The sequence below is a fragment of the Dama dama genome, chromosome 14 (assembly GCF_033118175.1).
Source record: "Dama dama isolate Ldn47 chromosome 14, ASM3311817v1, whole genome shotgun sequence".
In the NCBI taxonomy this organism is placed as follows: domain Eukaryota; kingdom Metazoa; phylum Chordata; class Mammalia; order Artiodactyla; family Cervidae; genus Dama; species Dama dama.
In genome coordinates, this window is record NC_083694.1 from 61,764,192 (window position 1) to 61,781,301 (window position 17,110).

The 17,110-nt window shown below is 45.4% G+C and overlaps 1 protein-coding gene and 1 pseudogene across 2 annotated transcripts in view; one reads left to right on the forward strand and one right to left on the reverse strand.

The window, feature by feature from the left end:
- The first annotated feature begins 1,115 nt into the window (after nucleotides 1-1,115).
- C14H1orf21 (chromosome 14 C1orf21 homolog) overlaps nucleotides 1,116-17,110 on the forward strand; it is a 234,267-nt gene continuing 218,272 nt past the window's right edge. The window contains exons 1-2 of one of the 2 annotated variants that reach the window (XM_061160913.1): nucleotides 1,116-1,459; nucleotides 9,418-9,494. The gene's annotated coding sequence lies outside the window, so the exon portion shown is untranslated. The remainder of the gene's footprint in view (nucleotides 1,460-9,417; nucleotides 9,495-17,110) is intronic. The other variant, XM_061160912.1, reaches the window with a different exon arrangement.
- Nucleotides 12,242-12,371, reverse strand: LOC133069755 (small nucleolar RNA U13; annotated as a pseudogene).

Below are 17,110 nucleotides of genomic sequence, written 5' to 3' on the forward strand. Positions count from 1 at the left end.
TTCAACTTCATCTTGGCCCAAAGAGAGAAATGATTCCGTTGTGTGTGTGTGTGTAATCCACGGGGCCCGGGGAGGATCTTTTTGCCCCTTTTGTTTTCTTGGGTGTCCTCACTCCGGAGGCCTGGCATTCCTCACGCGTCTAGGGCAATGCAAGAGCAGCGAAGCGCGGGGAAGCCACACAAAAGACCGCTATCAATGTTGAAAGATCGATTCAGTGCGCACACGAAACACCCAATATGACCAGGAAAAGGCGAAAACTACCTTTTCCCAGAGGGTGAGAAATTGGCTGACCTCATGTGGGTGTCCACAAAAAACCCCCAGCAGGTAAAGAGGTGGGCGGCGATCTTTGTAGATTCCCCAATCATCCCAAACGCGCCAAGAGGCGCGGCCTCCGCCCTTTAGTCCCAAGAGGCCGGGAGGGGCAAAGAGGGGGCGCCGGGCACGAAGTCTCAGGCGGTGTCTCCTTCCCTCCCCAGGGCAGCTTCTGCCCAGTGGCCGACGCTTCATTCATCTTGCAGGCTGCGCGGCTCCGGGGCAGGGTGGAGGCGGGTTGGTGGCCGCGCCGGGCCGGGGAAGCTGGGCAGCGCCCACCGGTCCAGCGAAGGGAGGGGCCGCGCGGCGCGGATGCCGGGCCTCGCCTTCCTCTGCTTCCAGCAGGCGCAGCCCTGCGGCTGGACCCGAAGACTGGCTTGGGTCTCCTGCAGAGCTGGGCCGTTCGGGTCTCTGCGCGGTCCAGCGGCTCCTCCCCGGCCGTCGCCCGGGTGTCAGGCCCAGGACGCAGCTTTCCCGCCGGGGTCTCCCCTCCTGCCGCGGGGTGCGCGCGCGCGCACAAACACACACACACACACACACACACACACACACACATACGCCCGTCCACGCCCTCGATTCCTCTCTGCAGCCCTGGCGGTCGCGCAACCCCGGTCCCTTCCTCCGGGGAGCGCGGCCCCCGCAGGCCCCTCCCGGGGGCGAGGCGGGGGGCAGGACGCGCGCGGGAGCCGGGCGCGGGGAGGGGCCGGCGCTGGGGGAGTGTCTGGCTGCCCCCGCCCCTCGAGTGAGTGACTGGGCGAGGAGGTCCCCTCCCTCCATCCTCCTCCCTCCTTCCCGGTCCCCTCCCTCGCTCGCTCGCCGCCAGCCCCGGCTCGCTCCCTGCCCACTCCCGGGGGGGACGTTCCGTGCCGCGGCCGCCGCTTCTTTCACACTTTAGTTGGGAGCCGCGCGCCGCGCTCAGTTACTGGAGAGAGCTGGCCGCGCGCCGCCGCCTCCAGCACGCACGCACCCGGGCCGGGCTTCGGGGGCTTCGGGGCTCTTATCCCCGGCCTCTGGGAGGAGGGGGAGACCGGGACTCACCGTGGGGAGGAGGAGGAAGACAAGTAGGAGGGAGGAAGAAAACCCGCGAGGAGGACCAGGGCGGGGGGCGGGAGGCTTGCCACCTTCAGCCCCCCCGCGAGCGCCCAAGGTAAGCGGGAGCCCCCCGCTGGCCCGGGGGAGGGGGGAGTTGGCGGCGCGGCTCGGCTGGGCTCCGCTCCGGGGCGCGCCCGGGTGGGCTGGGAGGCAGGCCTGCGGGTGCCTGCCGCGCGGCGGGGATGGAGCCGCGGTCGTGGCGCTGCCGGCTCGCGGCCCGAGCCGGGGCTGCTGCTGCTGCTGCTGCTGGGGGCTGGCGGGGACGGAAGCTGGGGTGGGGGAGCCGCTGGGGGCGTCTTCTGGCCGGGACGCAGGAGCTGGGATGCGGTTGGGGCTGCTGACGACTTTCGTCACATTGAGGCCTGGGTGGTTGGGGTTCGACACCCCTCCTTTCCCACCCGCACCCCCCCCACCCCACCACCGCCGCCCTCAGCCTTTCCTGCTCGTCTCGAGCTTTGCCCGTAGCCGCCGTACTTTTGCAAGCCAGAGCTTGAAAGCAAAAACCAAAATGCAGAACCTTTGCTCAATCTCCGAGTCTCTCCGCACCGACAGATCTATGTGTTTGTGTGGGTGCTGTGATCCCCCGAATTTCTGAAGTTTTGACCTTTCGGGGAGGAGGTCTGACTAGTCTCGGTGCAGCGGTTTGTCCACCTCGCTGTATTTATTATTCGTGCCCAGGCGAGGCAGCCGGGGAGTGGGGCGCTCCGTTATTGCACGGGGGGAAGATTTCACTCCCCTCTGCGGGCAGTTCGCGAAGTGCGGCCGCCTGCAGCTGCCTCTGGTCGGCTACTGGGTGTCCTTCTCCTGCCTTCCACCCTGCCCGCCTCCCCCCTCCTCCGAGGGATTTTTTTTTTTTCCTCCCCTCGCTTACTGTTTGTGTGAGAGAAGCCCTCTCATCTCCCATTCATCTCTCTTTCTAAGGCTCTGGATTGGCTCAGGGACGATAATAAAAATTGGGGTGGCTTTTCTCCGTTCCAAGAGTTGCACGGTCAAAGGTAAAAATATATCCACATAAACACGCATTAATCCTGGGAGATGACAGGCCCCGTTGGGGATAGAAGTGTTCGGTTTCCGGTAGGACGTTGGCGATCTATGTATAAGGTAGCTCCCGTCGCGTGTGGGTTAGGAAAATTGTTTTAAAATAGATAGTTGCTTGTGTTGTGGCTGGAAGACAGCCTTAAGTTCAGCTATCGGAGCAAGTCTGAAAGGGAGCCAGCTTGGTCACCCAGAACTTCAGGAAAGACCCACATGCTCTGACTCAGACTTTGGGAGGGGGACAGACACACCAGAGATTCCATGTAGTACTTTTTTTTTTTTTTTTTTTTAATTTTAAGGAAACAGTTGGGCTGTTAGGGGAAGTGACACGTTCATTACACAGACAGATATTATGAACACTTCCTTACTTCATGGGCTGAGCTCACCTTCTATCTAATGAGAATAATCTTTCTGTTGGTAGAATTGGGATGTACCAGGATAGAAAAAAAAAAAATTATGGGTAGAGTTTTTTCTGGGGTGCTCTAGCTTTCTTCCATCCAAGTACTAACCAGGCCCAACCCTGCTTAGCTTCCAAGATCAGACAAGATTGGGCGCATTCAGGGCGGTATAGCCCTAGACACTATAGATTTCCTAGGGGCGAGAAGGTAATGTTTCTTAAGGGTCTTTAAGTCCAAGGTGCTCAAGTTGGGGGATTTCTCTCCTTTTTATACTTCTAGAGCTGGATTGTAGGATCAATAGAACATGTTCTGTGTTGGCTGTTTGGAAATGCAATTGATCCGATGTGGAAATTAATTTAGACTTGGTTATTTTTCTTTTGCTGCCTGCAAAGTAAGAAATGCTGGTGATGGGACAGCTGAGTGTATTTGTCTCCACATTAAGCCAGTTCTGGGACTAGCACTTCATAGATCAGAAATGCAGTGTGGAAATCCACCCCTAGTGTTTCCTGCTGTGCAGACTTGGTTCTGACAACAGCTCAGGATGGCTGTTCGGAAAAGCATTAAAGACAAGCAAACTCAGCACTTGGATGAACAGAGGGCTTCAAGAAGGAGTGGGGTGCTTCTGTTGTCAAGTTTATCTCCTTAGGACATTTTTCCCAAGAAAAGTTGGCCCTGGTTGGTAGGGTGGTCTGATATCCAATGTTAACATTTCATCCGAGAAGGACTTTAAGATTCTAGGTTCCCTCTTCAGCTGACTCAGTTTCACTGATCAAGGGAGCTAATCATTTGGTGTTCTTGGCTAGTAATTTACCCTTTATCCTCTCACCCCTGATCTCACTTTATCATTTAGAATGGGTTTCTGGGGTGCTTCCCAGGTGCCCTACTGGTAAAGAACCTGCCTGCCAGTGTAGGAAACATAATGAGACGCGGGTTCGATCCCTCGGTCAGGAAGATCTTCTGGAGGAGAGCATGACAACCCACTCCAGTATTCTTGCCTGGAGAATCCCCTGGACAGAGGAGCCTGGTGGACGGACAAGACTGAAGCGACTTAGTATGCACGCATACATGGATTTCTGGGAATTAATAGGCCACTGTCTGAAGTGGTTTGAGCTTTTTGAAGAATCACAGGATATAAATCAAAAGCCTTTTCATTAATTGGTACTATTTTCTGTGACTCTACTCTACCCAGTAGGAAGGTGATGTGTCCCATTGTGAGTATTGTTTCCAGGTTGATGGTGCCTCAGTGCTGTGTTGATTTTTGACCAGGCAAGACTTGGCTATCACTTACTGAGTGGCTTACTCCAGGCTCCTAGTGCCCCCTCCCCCCACTTTTTAAAGGGAAAGTCGTCCTTCTTTTTTTTTAATTAATTAATTTTATTTTTGGTTGCACTGGGTCTTCACTGCTTCAAGTGGAGTTTTTCTGGTTGCGGCAAGCAGGGGCTGCTCTTCCTACTGTTCATTGCACACGGGCTTCTCATTGTGTTGGCTTCTCTTGTTGGGAGCACAGGTTCTAGGGTGAGAGGGTTCAGTAGTTGCGGTTCGCAGGCTAAGTACTTGTGACTCACAGGCTTAGGTGCCCCATGGCATGTGGAATCTTCCTGCACCAGGAATTGAACCCGTGTCCCCAGCATTGGCAGGCAGATTCTTATCCACTGGTCCTCCAGGGAAGTCCTGGACCCTTTCTAGTAGCTGTTTTCTTTCAGGGAATGAAACACCCCAGGTTGGAGAAGGAGAGGTTTGGCATCTCCCTTTGGAACAGGAGTGGGCAGGGTATCATTCACCGAGGGTCCTAAGTGTGGTGTCACCAACTTCATGGGAACTTAGCAGTAGAACCTGGAGCCCTGAGAGACACCAGCAAGTGCATTTTGGGCTATCTTAGATTCCTTCTTTCGAATTATGGAAGTCTCAGAGCTTGAGAGAAGTAAAAGTTGTGATTAATTAGGTTCTCATTAAAACATGAAAAGCAGATTGCAATAAATCAATGTAAAATACTTGGAAAACTGAGAAGAGGAGAGATGGTCTCAGGGAGAAGGTGTGCATGCAGGGAGAACTGCTACCCTGAAACTGTATATTAAAATTGGTGACAGTTGTGACTTTAAAAGATCATAATTCAAGAGCTTATCTGAAGTGACACGTAAATTATATACATACATATTTTTAAAGTAGGCAATTATTTAGCTTGACTCCCTCAGTTCTGAAGTTTGATTTTACAACTTACACTGGCAACAAGAAACAACTTGACGTGCTGTGGTTATGCAATCAGGACAAGAGTGGTTGCACGTAAACTGGGCGAGGATGAACCTGGAAATGAACACACAACAGTGTCTGCAGTCACCAGGTAGTAAGGGCCTTCCCCTCCTTTATTATTATCATTATTTTTTTAATTCAGGGTGTTCCTGGAAAATGCACTTCCTTGGTTGCAGGCTAGTCACATAATGTCAAAGATTACTTTCTCTCTATACTGATGAAAGGAGATGCAGCTGCCCCAATCTGAATGGAAACTAAGATTAACTGACCAAACTAGGTAGTTAGAGGCGTTGTTCGTCTCTCCAGCCTCCTTGGCAGCTGATGGATTACATTACATTTACTTGCAAGTCACTCAGTGAGTGATTGGACTGAATGGAATTCACCTAATTAGTTAAGATCTGTAATGTGTCAAAAACCTCCTTGGAAATACATTAGATGCAGATTTCCATTTTCATAAATCAGTACGGTAGTTTATCAAGAGCTCCATATTATGCCGCAGGTAGGATTTTTCAATGTGGAAACATGTTGGACAGAAAAGTAAACATATCAAGCATAGTGTCTTCTCAAATTACTGGAATTTCTATTTAGGATCATCTTCATTTGGAATATGTATAGTATCCGTATTTGAAAAATATTTCTTCACTCCTGATTGTGATTCTGGTCTTCATCTTTTTTTTGTCCCAGGCGTTCATTGAATAACAACGCTTTGTATTTAAAGGGTGCTTTATAGTTTTCAAAATTCTTTCATGTACCCTTGTTTTACTTGACACCGTGCTGTGGTCATAGCACGCAAGGTTTTCCTCCTGGGATCGCTCCCAGAATGTGCCTGCATCAAAGAGTAGAGAGAGGTCCTGGCAAAGCTCAGGTAGCCCCCCACCTCTTGGCTTACTGGATTTTCCCAAGGGAGGCCATCATGGATATTCACCGCTGTTCCCTCTAAAATAATGTAAAACAAGCGAAGGTGAGACCTGCCTCATGCAGCGGGCACACTCAGCCTGCCAGCATTCATTCTGCGCCTCTGCCCCAGCATCTGTTCGCTCTCCCTAGGCTGCCTTTTATGTTGCTTCGCCAGACGTCCCTTTTACCTACATCTCTTTTCTAAAGCGTTTCTGTCCCATAGATGTTCATCCAGAGGCCTCCTGCTGCTTCTCCCACCACCTTACTTTTGCCTGCAAGACTTGGCTTGTGTGTGTCGCAGTGATATTTTCCAGTCCTTTAACTGTGTCTCCAGGCCCACTTTCCCTCTGACGGCTCCCACCTCTCTGCACAAGGGTAGACTTTCTGCTTCCAGCCACTTCTCCTGTCTGCCCTCAGGGCCCCTCTTCGTTGTCCTGCTTTGCCCCACATGCCTCCCTTATTACCTCCACCCACTTCTCTCCATCAAGCCGTCAGATCTCCCAGCCCATGCCTGCCTCTGCCTGTTTCACAGGCTCACAGCATATCAGCAGACGTGTTTACAACATTCATGAGTTGAAGTCCACATGCTCTGTACCTTGTAGAAAAATGGAGTTAGCACACTCTCAAGTTTGGGAATCTTTCTGCCTTTGTTTTCACTTTTTCCCCAAATATATATATGTGTGCTGTGTTTAGTCACTCAGTCGTGTCCGACTCTTGGTGACCCCATGGACTGTAGGCCTCCAGGCTCCTCTGTCCATGGGATTCTCCAGGCAAGAATACTGGAGTGGGTTGCCATGCTCTCCTCCAAAAGGTCTTCCTAACCCAGGGATCAACTTTCCCAACCCAGGTCTCCCGCACTTATCATTTGAGTCACCAGGAAAAGGGGTTCTGCTGGGCCAAATTCTGAAACCCATCAGGACAAGGAACTCCTTTCTACGTCTGTTCCATTTTCTTCCTTCTGGAATAGGAATGTCTATAACTATTATCATATGCCTATCCCATCACTGCATATATATATATATATATATACTGATGTGGACCATTTTTAAAGTCTTTATTAACTCTGTTACAGTATTGCTTCTGTTTTATGTTTTGGGTTTTTGGCTACAAGGCATGTGGGATCTTAGTTCCCTGGCCAGGGATCGAACCCACACCCCCTGCGTTGAAAGGCAGAGTCTTACTCTCTGGGCTACCAGGGAAGTCCACGTTTTCACTTTTGATTCCACAATGTTTTTGACTTTTCAAGACTCTTAAAGCCCTTTAATGGGTGTTCATTGGAAGGACTGATGTTGAAGCTAAAACTCCAATACTTGGGCCACCTCATGCAAAGAGTTGACTCATTGGAAAAGACCCTGATGCTGGGAAGGATTGGGGGCAGGAGGAGAAGGGGACGACAAAGGATGAGATGGTTGGATGGCATCATCGACTCGATGGACATGAGTTTGAGTAAACTCCAGGAGTTGGTGATGGACAGGGAGGCCTGGCGTACTGCAATTCATGGGGTCGCAAAGAGTCAGACATGACTGAGCAACTGAACTGAACTGAACTGAAAGCCCTTTAATAATAGCTGAGGCACTTTACCTCATCATTTCACTTAGCTTTTACATCTTATGTTAGATCATAGATAAAGGAATATCTAGGCGATTCTTGTTATTTTTAAAGATTGGATGAACATACCTTGAGGAGCATTTTAGAAATTTTCACAATGACACCATTGAAAGGCTCTCCTATATACCAAAATCTTCTTTCTGGGCTTCCCTGGTGGCTCAGTGGTAAAGAATCCACCTACGATACAGGAGATGTGGGTTCGATCCCTGGGTTAGGAAGACCCCCTGGAATAGGGAAGGGCAACCCACTCCAGTATCCTTGTCTGGAGAATCCCATGGAGCCTGGCGGGCTACAGTCTGTGGGGTTGCAAAGAGTCAGACACGACTCAGTGACTGAACACACAGATACATTTATACTAAGCAAGGATTCTTTAGCTAAGACCTAACATTTTTGCTTTCCCATATCAATTTATCACCTGTGTGGCCCTATTAGTAGGGTCACTGGGAGATTAAACTGAGGACTACTACTGGAAAAACACAGCCTATTGACTCATTGCATATGACGAACTTGGATTGGTCTTTTTATAAAACTACTTCAAAAGTAGATCCAGCACTAGTTACGCAATATCCTGAGGGCTCCAGGGCTTTTGGAAGAAGGTGCTTTAGAGCAGAGCAGGGAGAATGGTTTTTAAGTAAGAATTCCTCCCATTCTTAAATGGATCTGTGTTTTATATTTGAGTGCCGTGGACATTACAGTAGTTTCAGTTCATTGTTTTAACCATATATTAGGACATTTTCCACCTTCCTTGATGACATACAATTTTCCCTGCCAGAGTAGGGTAAGGAAGGAGAATGAGGGATTGGTAGTCTTTGCTGGAGTGAGGGGACATTTTTCATACCCATCATCACAGTTTCTGGTGGAGTAGGGTTCGATCCCTGAGTCCGGAAGATCCCCTGGAGAAAGGAATGGCAACCCACTCCAGTATTCTTGCCTGGAGAATCCCATGGAGAGAGGAGCCTGGTGGGCTATAATCCACAGGGTCGCAAAGAGTCGGTGACAACTTAAGCGACTGAGCACACACACAGGCGAGACCCACTCAGCAATCCAAGAGATGCAGTATTTATCATCACAGGCACTCCAAAAAGCTTATCCCTGAACCCCAGAGTTGGCAAGGAGGCTTGTATTGGTTGTTTACAGTATAGGGGTACCCCTGTGTTAACCCTGTGATTTCTTTCAGGAGAGGGTTGAAAGGCCAGATGTGAAGTAAGGAGATGTTGCGAGGCTGCCCTGCTGAGATTTGCAGAGAACTTTTCAAAGACATAGATAATTAATACATGCCAAGGGGTGACTTCAGCAGTTCTATCTGAAAGTTCTGCCAACAGCAATTTTCCTAAGATAATTTTGTAACAGTTCTTCCAATTAAAAGGTTATAAAGGAGCCAGCCACACATATCTCTGTGTCTCAGGCAGACACTATTACTATTTTGAGGAAGGAGGTAAGAATCCAGGAACCTCTTTGTTTTGTATTTACTGAAAATTCAGATGTTCTGGTCTTTATTGCCAGGAATCCATGACAGTCTAGGGACAACTCCCAAAACAAAGTTTCTGCTTACCCTTGGTGGCTGCCCCAACACGCACCCCCACCTGGCCCTGGGCTTCCCTCCCTCTGCCACTTCTTTTCAGGTCCAATCCCTTCTCCTCCAAAGAGCTTCTTCTCTGACTTTCTGAGTGGTGTGTCCCTTAGCATCCATGAACTCCTGCAGCACTTGCTAAGTCACTTCAGTTGTGTCTGACTCTTTTGCGACCCCATGGTGTAGTCTGCCAGGCTCCTCTTTCCATAGGATTTTCCAGGCAAGAATACTGGATTGATTAGCCATTTCCTTCTCCAGGGGGTCTTCCCGACCCAGGGATAGAACTGATGTCTCCTGCCTTAGCAGACGGATTCTTAACCACTGAGCCACCAGGGGTAAGGTCCTGCAACACTTATTTGATGTTTATTTCTTTCATTATTGGTTTTGATCTTGATTTATGTTTTTTTGGTCACCCCACCGAATCATCAGCTCTGTCATGCCCACTGGGCCTTAAGGGTATAACATGCTGCGTAAATAGCTGTTGGTTGATTGACAGCTGGTCATTGGTCTGAGGCTTAGAATTTTCCTCTGTGAAGACCTTGCTCCCATTTAAAACTTTTTAACCAAATGAGGAAGTGGAGTTTCTCAGGGATGAGAAAAGATAGTGGGAATTTTTTGATTCCTTTGTTGGCCAAGGTTAGGGTGTCTAATCTGTCTTACTCATGAAGATAATGTACTAAACAAACATTTGTTGATGATACTTTGTGTCATCTCTGTGCCTGGCACAGGAGAGATGCTGGAGATACAGATAGAAAGGCCTGGCCCTGACTTTGTGGACTTCTCAGAAACGCATGGGAAGTGTCAGTCAAGCACATGGTATGTGGGGAAGAATCAGGGTGCTTTGGAAGCTGGGGGAGAAAGCAGCCGACTCTGTCTAGAGGTAGGCTGACTGGGCACCCTGTCTCCCTGGGACATTCCAGGTCTGTGCCCATTGTTCAACATAGTTATTAATGAACACCCTTTGCCCTCAGAAGTCTCCCGGTTTGGACAATAAATATTGATATAAGATCCCCCAACATAGAGAAGTCACAGAGGAGTTCACAGAGAAGGAGGTATTTGGGATGACACTGAAAAGCCACACAAGTGTCCCCTAGGGTATTGTTTACATTTCTTAAAGTATTGGAGGACCAGCATTGGTTTGCTAACCATTTTTCCTCATTTTACTGTGGATTTGCAGACTAGTTCAGAGACTGACATTTGGGGATAAAGGGATTTGAAGGTCGATGGAAGGTGAAGTGGCTTCCCAGGTGGCACAGTGATAAAGAATCCACCTGCCTAGTAGGACATGTGGGTTTGATCCCTGGGTCAGAAAGATTCCCGGGAGAAGGAAATGGCAACCCACTCCAGTATTCTTGCCTAGAAAATCCCAGGGACAGAGGAGCCTGGGGGGCTACAGTCCATGGGGTCGCAAAGAGTCAGGTAGGACTGCGAGACTGAACGTGCATGCAAGGAAGCTGAAGTAGGGCATTCCAGCAGAGTCCACACACCAACGTGGAGACAGGCAGATGTAAGTCGCTGTGGCTTGGAGCACATGGAAGATGAGACTGATGAACTATGCAAGAGTTTGGACTCATTGCCCAAAATAAGATGCATTGAGAGGCAATGAGAGATTGTAAGCAGGGGGAGAGACATAATTTGCATGATAGTTGGTTCCTTTGTGAGTGCGGGTAAAAGACTGGAGGGGAACTGAGAGGGTGACCCCAGGACACCTACCACACAATTGGGGCCCAGCACATTTTTGTTGAATAAATGAATGAGAGAGAGTTTTTGAATATGTGGTAGCTTTTTGAATATGCTACATAGCTTTATGTGAGATTGCTTGGGGGAAAGTTAATAGAAGAAAAACAGTGGACCCTGAGTTCCAGGAAACACCAACTTTGATGAGCTGTGGGTGGAAAGGACAGTGGATACTAAAACTTCAGGCTCTCATCGTAGCAAGAAAACCAGGCAAGTGGTGTCAGGAAGAGAGGATGGGTGTGTGCTTCACATTGTCACACGAAGGAGTAAAATAACATTGAAGAGTTTTTCTCAGAATTTATAATTCTGTTGTAAAAATAGAAGTGGAAATAGTTACATTATGGCAGATATCAAGACATAGGTAATTGGTTGGCCAAAAAGTTCATTTGGATTTTTCTGTAAGCTATTATGGGAAAACCCAAATGAACTTTTTGGCCAGCCCATTACTTAGCATTATAGAATTACTATATTCATGCTGCATGCAAGGTTTGAAGTTTTATGATTGTTAGTTTTACACACTGGGATCCTGAGGTTTACCTTATACAGTTTATGCCGGTACTGGGTGTAGTAAAAGTCTGAGGCCATGTTCTTGGAGGATGATGGAATTACACAATGTTTAATCATTGTGAATTTACAAATGTGCATAGTGATATATAAAGGGGTTAAAATACACGAGTGTTTACTTTCTACTGGATGTGGAGCCATCCATGGGGGAGGGACACATTAAGTTACAGCATTTTTACAAAGGATGGCTAGTTATAGGAGCCAGGCTGAGTAGCAGTGTCACTGAAGGTTTGTGGTAAAAATAAGAGACAATTGTCACAGAATAGATTGTTACTTGTCCTCAGTCTCTACTGAGAGACCCCGGGTGGAGGTGGGGGGTGGCATTATAACATATTGGAGGGAACTTGGGCTTTGGATTCAGCAAAAATTATCCCATTTTCACCACTTCCTAACTCTAGCTTCCTGGTCTCGAAAAATTATGGTAATAATTGACAATAGTAATAATAAAAGCTCACATATATTGAGTGCTTACTCTGCATCCAGGTGCTGTGCTAAGTACGTTACATGCATTGTCTTTAATGCTTGCAACAACCTTACGAAGAACCTATGACTATTACCTCTATAGATAAGGCAGAACTAAGGTTTAGGGGTGTTGAGGACCTTGACCAAGGTCTTATAGCCAATAAGTGGTGGTGCTGAGACTGGAATCCAGGCTCTCTGACTCCTGGGCAAGAGTCAAGCTTTCACTGATCAACTCCTGGGCAGTTCTGTTTTCTGCCTTTCCCACTACACATACACATTCCCTTCTCCTCACCTACTGGTTTTTTTTTTTTTTTTCCCACGTCAGACAGGTAATGTGCCGATGTCATAACAAGGTTTGGAGGGAGGCACATGTCACTGGTTTTTTTTGAAGCAAATCGCAGACATTATGTCATCTTGCCTGTACATACTAGATTATATTTCTAAATGATAACAGTTTTTTTTCTTTTAATATAGCCAAGTATTATCATTCCTTAAAAATATTAACAATAATTTCTTATTATCTAGTCAGTAATCAAATTTTCCTGGTGGGCCCGTATATTTCTTAATGATTAATGTATTTTATTCAGAATCCAAACAATATTCACACTTGAGAGATACATCCATCTTTCTTTTAGACTTCCTTTCTCTATTTAGGTCTTCCCTTGTGGCTCAACTGGTAAAGAATCCACCTGCAACGTGGGAGACCTGGGTTTGATCCCTGGGTTGGGAAGATCCCCTGGAGAAGGGAAAGGCTACCCACTCCAGTATTCTGGCCTGGAGAATTCCATGGACTGTATAGTCCACGGGGTCGCAAAGAGGTGGACACGACTGAGCGACTTTCACTTTCTCTACTTTCCCTCTTTTTATTCTTCCCTAGCAGTTTATTTGCTAAAGAAACAGGGATTTATCCTGTGGGATTCTCTGCAGTCTGTAGTTTTCATCTTCTTTTTTAGTATTCTTCACTATATTCTTCAGTTTCCAGCATTTCCTGTAGTTTGATTGAGATTGGGAGCTTGATCAGATGGTTTGGTAGGAGTATCTCATAGAAAGTGCTCTGCAGGAGGCATACATGCCTTTTTGTTTCTTTATTTGTGAGGTTTAGACTCACTGGACTAACTGGGTGGTGATGGGGGCTTCCCTGGTGGCGCAGTGGATGAGAATCCACCTGCCAATGCAGGAGACATGGGTTCAGTTCCTGATCCAGGAAAATCCCACATGCCCCAGAGCAACTAAACCCATGAGCCACAGCTAGAGGCTGCACTGTGGAGCCCATGCTCTGCAACAAGAGAAGCTGCAGTGATGAGAAACTTGGGCCCTGTAACTAGAGAGTGGCCCCCACATGGCACAAGTAGAGAGAAGCCCATGCAGCGGTGAAGACCCAGCACAAAATAAATAAATAAATAAATATTTTTTTAAAGAAAGACTAACTGGTGGATTTAGTGTTGTCAGCCTGATCTTTCCATTGGAAAGCTTCCCGACTGGCTCTTCAAAAACCACTTTGGTTATTGCTTAGATATTTTCTTTCAGAAATGGTTGAGAAATGATAATATTCTGTCATCTCTTCTGCATTTGGTTAGCTGGAGTTTTTCTATCAAGAAGAGATTTACCACATCAGTTATTTGGTCACTTCAGGGTATAGACCATCTAGGACAATTAATGCTCAGTTTTATTCCCTCTATTTTAAATAATGTTCAGAATTATGAGTTAATTTTCTAACATCTTTCAAAGAAGACCAATGAGAGTATCATTATGAACTCATGGATTTTAGCACAATTCATGTGTTTATAGTCCTTTGCAGTTATTTCTTTTGAAGTTCAAGTTATCTTTGGCCCAAAGGAGAATCTTTACATTGGCTTCTGATTCCTTTTGACATGACTATACTGGTGTTTGAGGATGTCCTTACTTTGTGGTATGACAAAGATATTTCAGAATTCTCTAGTACATTTCCTGTCCCAGATCTTTTTATTTCTAACTGATATTTAGAGACCACAATACAAGTGTTAGGAGTTCTCGTTGCCTTTGGACTGGTCATTGTTCCTAGGTCTGTTAAAGTTAAAAAATATAGATATGTATATATACCTAGCTACTGAGACATGGATATATATATATATATATATATATATATATATATATATGTTTGTGTATGGATATGTTTTTGTAAAAATGTGTGTATGTATGACATGTGTGTGTATGTGTGTATGCATATTGTTTCTGTTTAATATAAGCAAAGGCTTCCCCAGTGGCTCCGCAGAAAAGAACCTGCCTGCCAGTGCAGGAGATGCAGGAGACACAGGTTAGATCACTGGGTTTGGGAGATCCCTTGGAGCAGGGCATGGCAACCCACTCCAGTATTCATGCCTGGAGAATTCCATGGACGGAGGAGCCTGGTGGGCTACAGTCCATAGGGTTGCAAAGAGTCAGACGTGATTGAAGTGACTGAGCACACAATGTAAGCAAATGTATCTATTTTCTCCCTTTTTTTCTAACAGGTAGCATACTGTAGTTATCCACCTTGCTTTTTGCACTTACTGGTATTTTTCAGAGATCACTCCGAAGCCATATATTAATATAAACATTTTTCAGTACCTTTTACAACTGCAGAGACTCCATTGTGTAAATATACCAAACTTTATTTGTTTGACTACATGGCTATTTTCAGTCTTTTGCTTTTACATTGTAATGGGAATAGTTTGTTTTTGGTGGTGGGGTTTATTTGCAAATCAAACATAAAGCCTGAATGGTTACGTTTTTCCTTAACTAAATGGACAGCTGAATGAACAGTGCTGCAGTGAATAGCCTTGTGAATATTTATGTATGTATTCTTGCCAGTTTATCTTCCTAGAAGTGAAGTGGGATTGCTGGGTCAAAGGATAAATGGATTTACAGTTTTGTTTGATATCACCAAAGGTCCTTTCTGTGGGTACTGTACAATTCTGCATTCCCACCAGCAGGTGATGAGAGTCCCCTCTTACCCCACAGTCTCACCAGTAGACTTGTCGTAAAAAACCTTTGGGTCTTTGCCATTCAAATGGTGAGAGATGATACTCTAGTGTAATTTTAATTTGCATCTCTTATTATGAGCTAGCTTGAGTTCCTTTTCTTATGTTTTGGGGCTATTTGCATTTCTTTTTCTGTGCACTGTCTCTTCATATTTTTCGGCCATTGTTATAGGATTTTAGGTCTTTTCCCCCTTTTTTTATGAAACTTTTTATACATTAGGACATTATATACTAGGCATATCATCCCTAATATTTGACAGTTTTCCCCAGTTTATCATTTGTCTTTTTCCTCTGATTATGGTTTTTCTAATGTAATTTTTTCCCTTGACTTACTCAGTTATATAAGTCTTTCTTTATTCCCTCTTGGATTTGAATCATGATGTAAAAAAACTTCTAGACTGTAGAGCGGCACTGTTCAATAAAAACATAGTAGAAACCACATATGGAAATTTTAGCAGCCACAATAAAGCAAATAAAGATAAAGGTGTAATTAATTTAATAATGTATTTCATTTAATCTAATATGTCAAAAATATTGTTATTTCAACAAGTAATCAGCATTTTAAAATTAGTAATGAGATATTTTACAATTTTTTCATGCTGAATTTTTCAGAACTCATGTGTATTTTATACTATAGCACATCTCAACATGATCACTAAATTTTCATTGTAAATACTTAATCTGTATGTAGATTTCATAAAATTTAAAGTTTAAAAGTAAGTTCACTTAACAGAGTTGTTCCAAATATACATAAAAGTCTTTCAATAGCTGTGTTGAATGTCAGTTTTTAAATTTCAATTTAAATTATTTAAAAGAAATTAAAACTGCAAATTCAGTTCTTAGCATGTTTCAGGTGCTTGGTAGCCATGTGTGGATAATGACTACCATCTTGGACAGCACAGTTATAGGCTAGTCACCTATATTTTCTTTTCGTATTTGTGTGGTTTAATCATTAACATTTAAATCTGTGACCACTGGAATTTATGTTGGTGTATGGTATGGGGAATGGATCCAATTTTCTTTTTTTTTTAACATGTTTATTTGGAAATCACAAACCACTTGTTTATTAAAAAATTCATCTTTTCCCCACTAATTTGAGATGTACCCCTATCATATAGGCTTCCCTGGTGGCTCAGATGGCAAAAATCCACCTGCAGTGTGGGAGACCTGGGTTCGATCGCTGGGTTGGGAAGATCCCCTGGAGAAGGAAATGGCAATCCACTGAGTGTTTATCAAGTACATGCTATACACCAGATGCAAGGTGTCCATTAAGTCATTTAATCCAGATAACAGTCTCCTATTAAGCCATACAGGTTATACATATTGCCAGAGGGTCAACACAGGAAATACATGATGAGATTTTCATGAAAGCTTGTCTGCCCCCAAATCCCATATTCCAAAACAGCTTTTTAAGAGCTTCAAGAACTAATACATCCTTTACTCAGTGCAGGGCATCCTAACTCATTCTAGAAGAAGTATTTCTAGCCTTAACATTTCAGAGAAGGAAGTGCAGGTCTTCAGAATGTCTTTGCATTTTCATCTGTTTAAGTTTTCTGTCTTCAGTAGCATCAAGCAGCTGCTCTTTACCCCTCTCTTTGATGGTCCTTTCGTAGGCTTGGTGGCCTTAAAGAATTTGATTGACTGGGCAGTGGAAGACCTGCCAGGGTTTCTGCTGGTTTTCTGATGTGAACTCTTTCTTAATTTTGCATTCCCAGGATTAGCCCAAACCCGGAAACCTCTCTTCACCATGCCTGTGCAAAGCTTTTGCAGCCTATTGCACCTTCTGGCATTAAGATTACATGTATCTCTTTCTCCAACTTGTCAAAATTTTAAAACCGTTTTTTTTTTTCCCCCTTGGTTCTTCAAGAATTACCTTATGTATCCCAAATTGTGCTTTCAGCAAGTGAAACTTTTTCTGATCTTTTATCTGAGTTGTTATTTGGCATATTATTATCAGACCCAGCACTGATAATTGTTATTATGCTTTGAAGTTACATCATGTTTGGCTTCAGAGGTCCCCCATTCTTACCCCTTCTTTCCATTGGTATTTTCTGGAGAGAACACAGCTGAGGAAGGCGACAGGGTGGGAAGGAGTATTCAAATAAGCATTTGGTTGCTAGGTAACCTGGCTTACTCAGGATTTGTGACTTCCTAAAGTTATGTAGAAATTAACTGCAGAGCGATTTGGA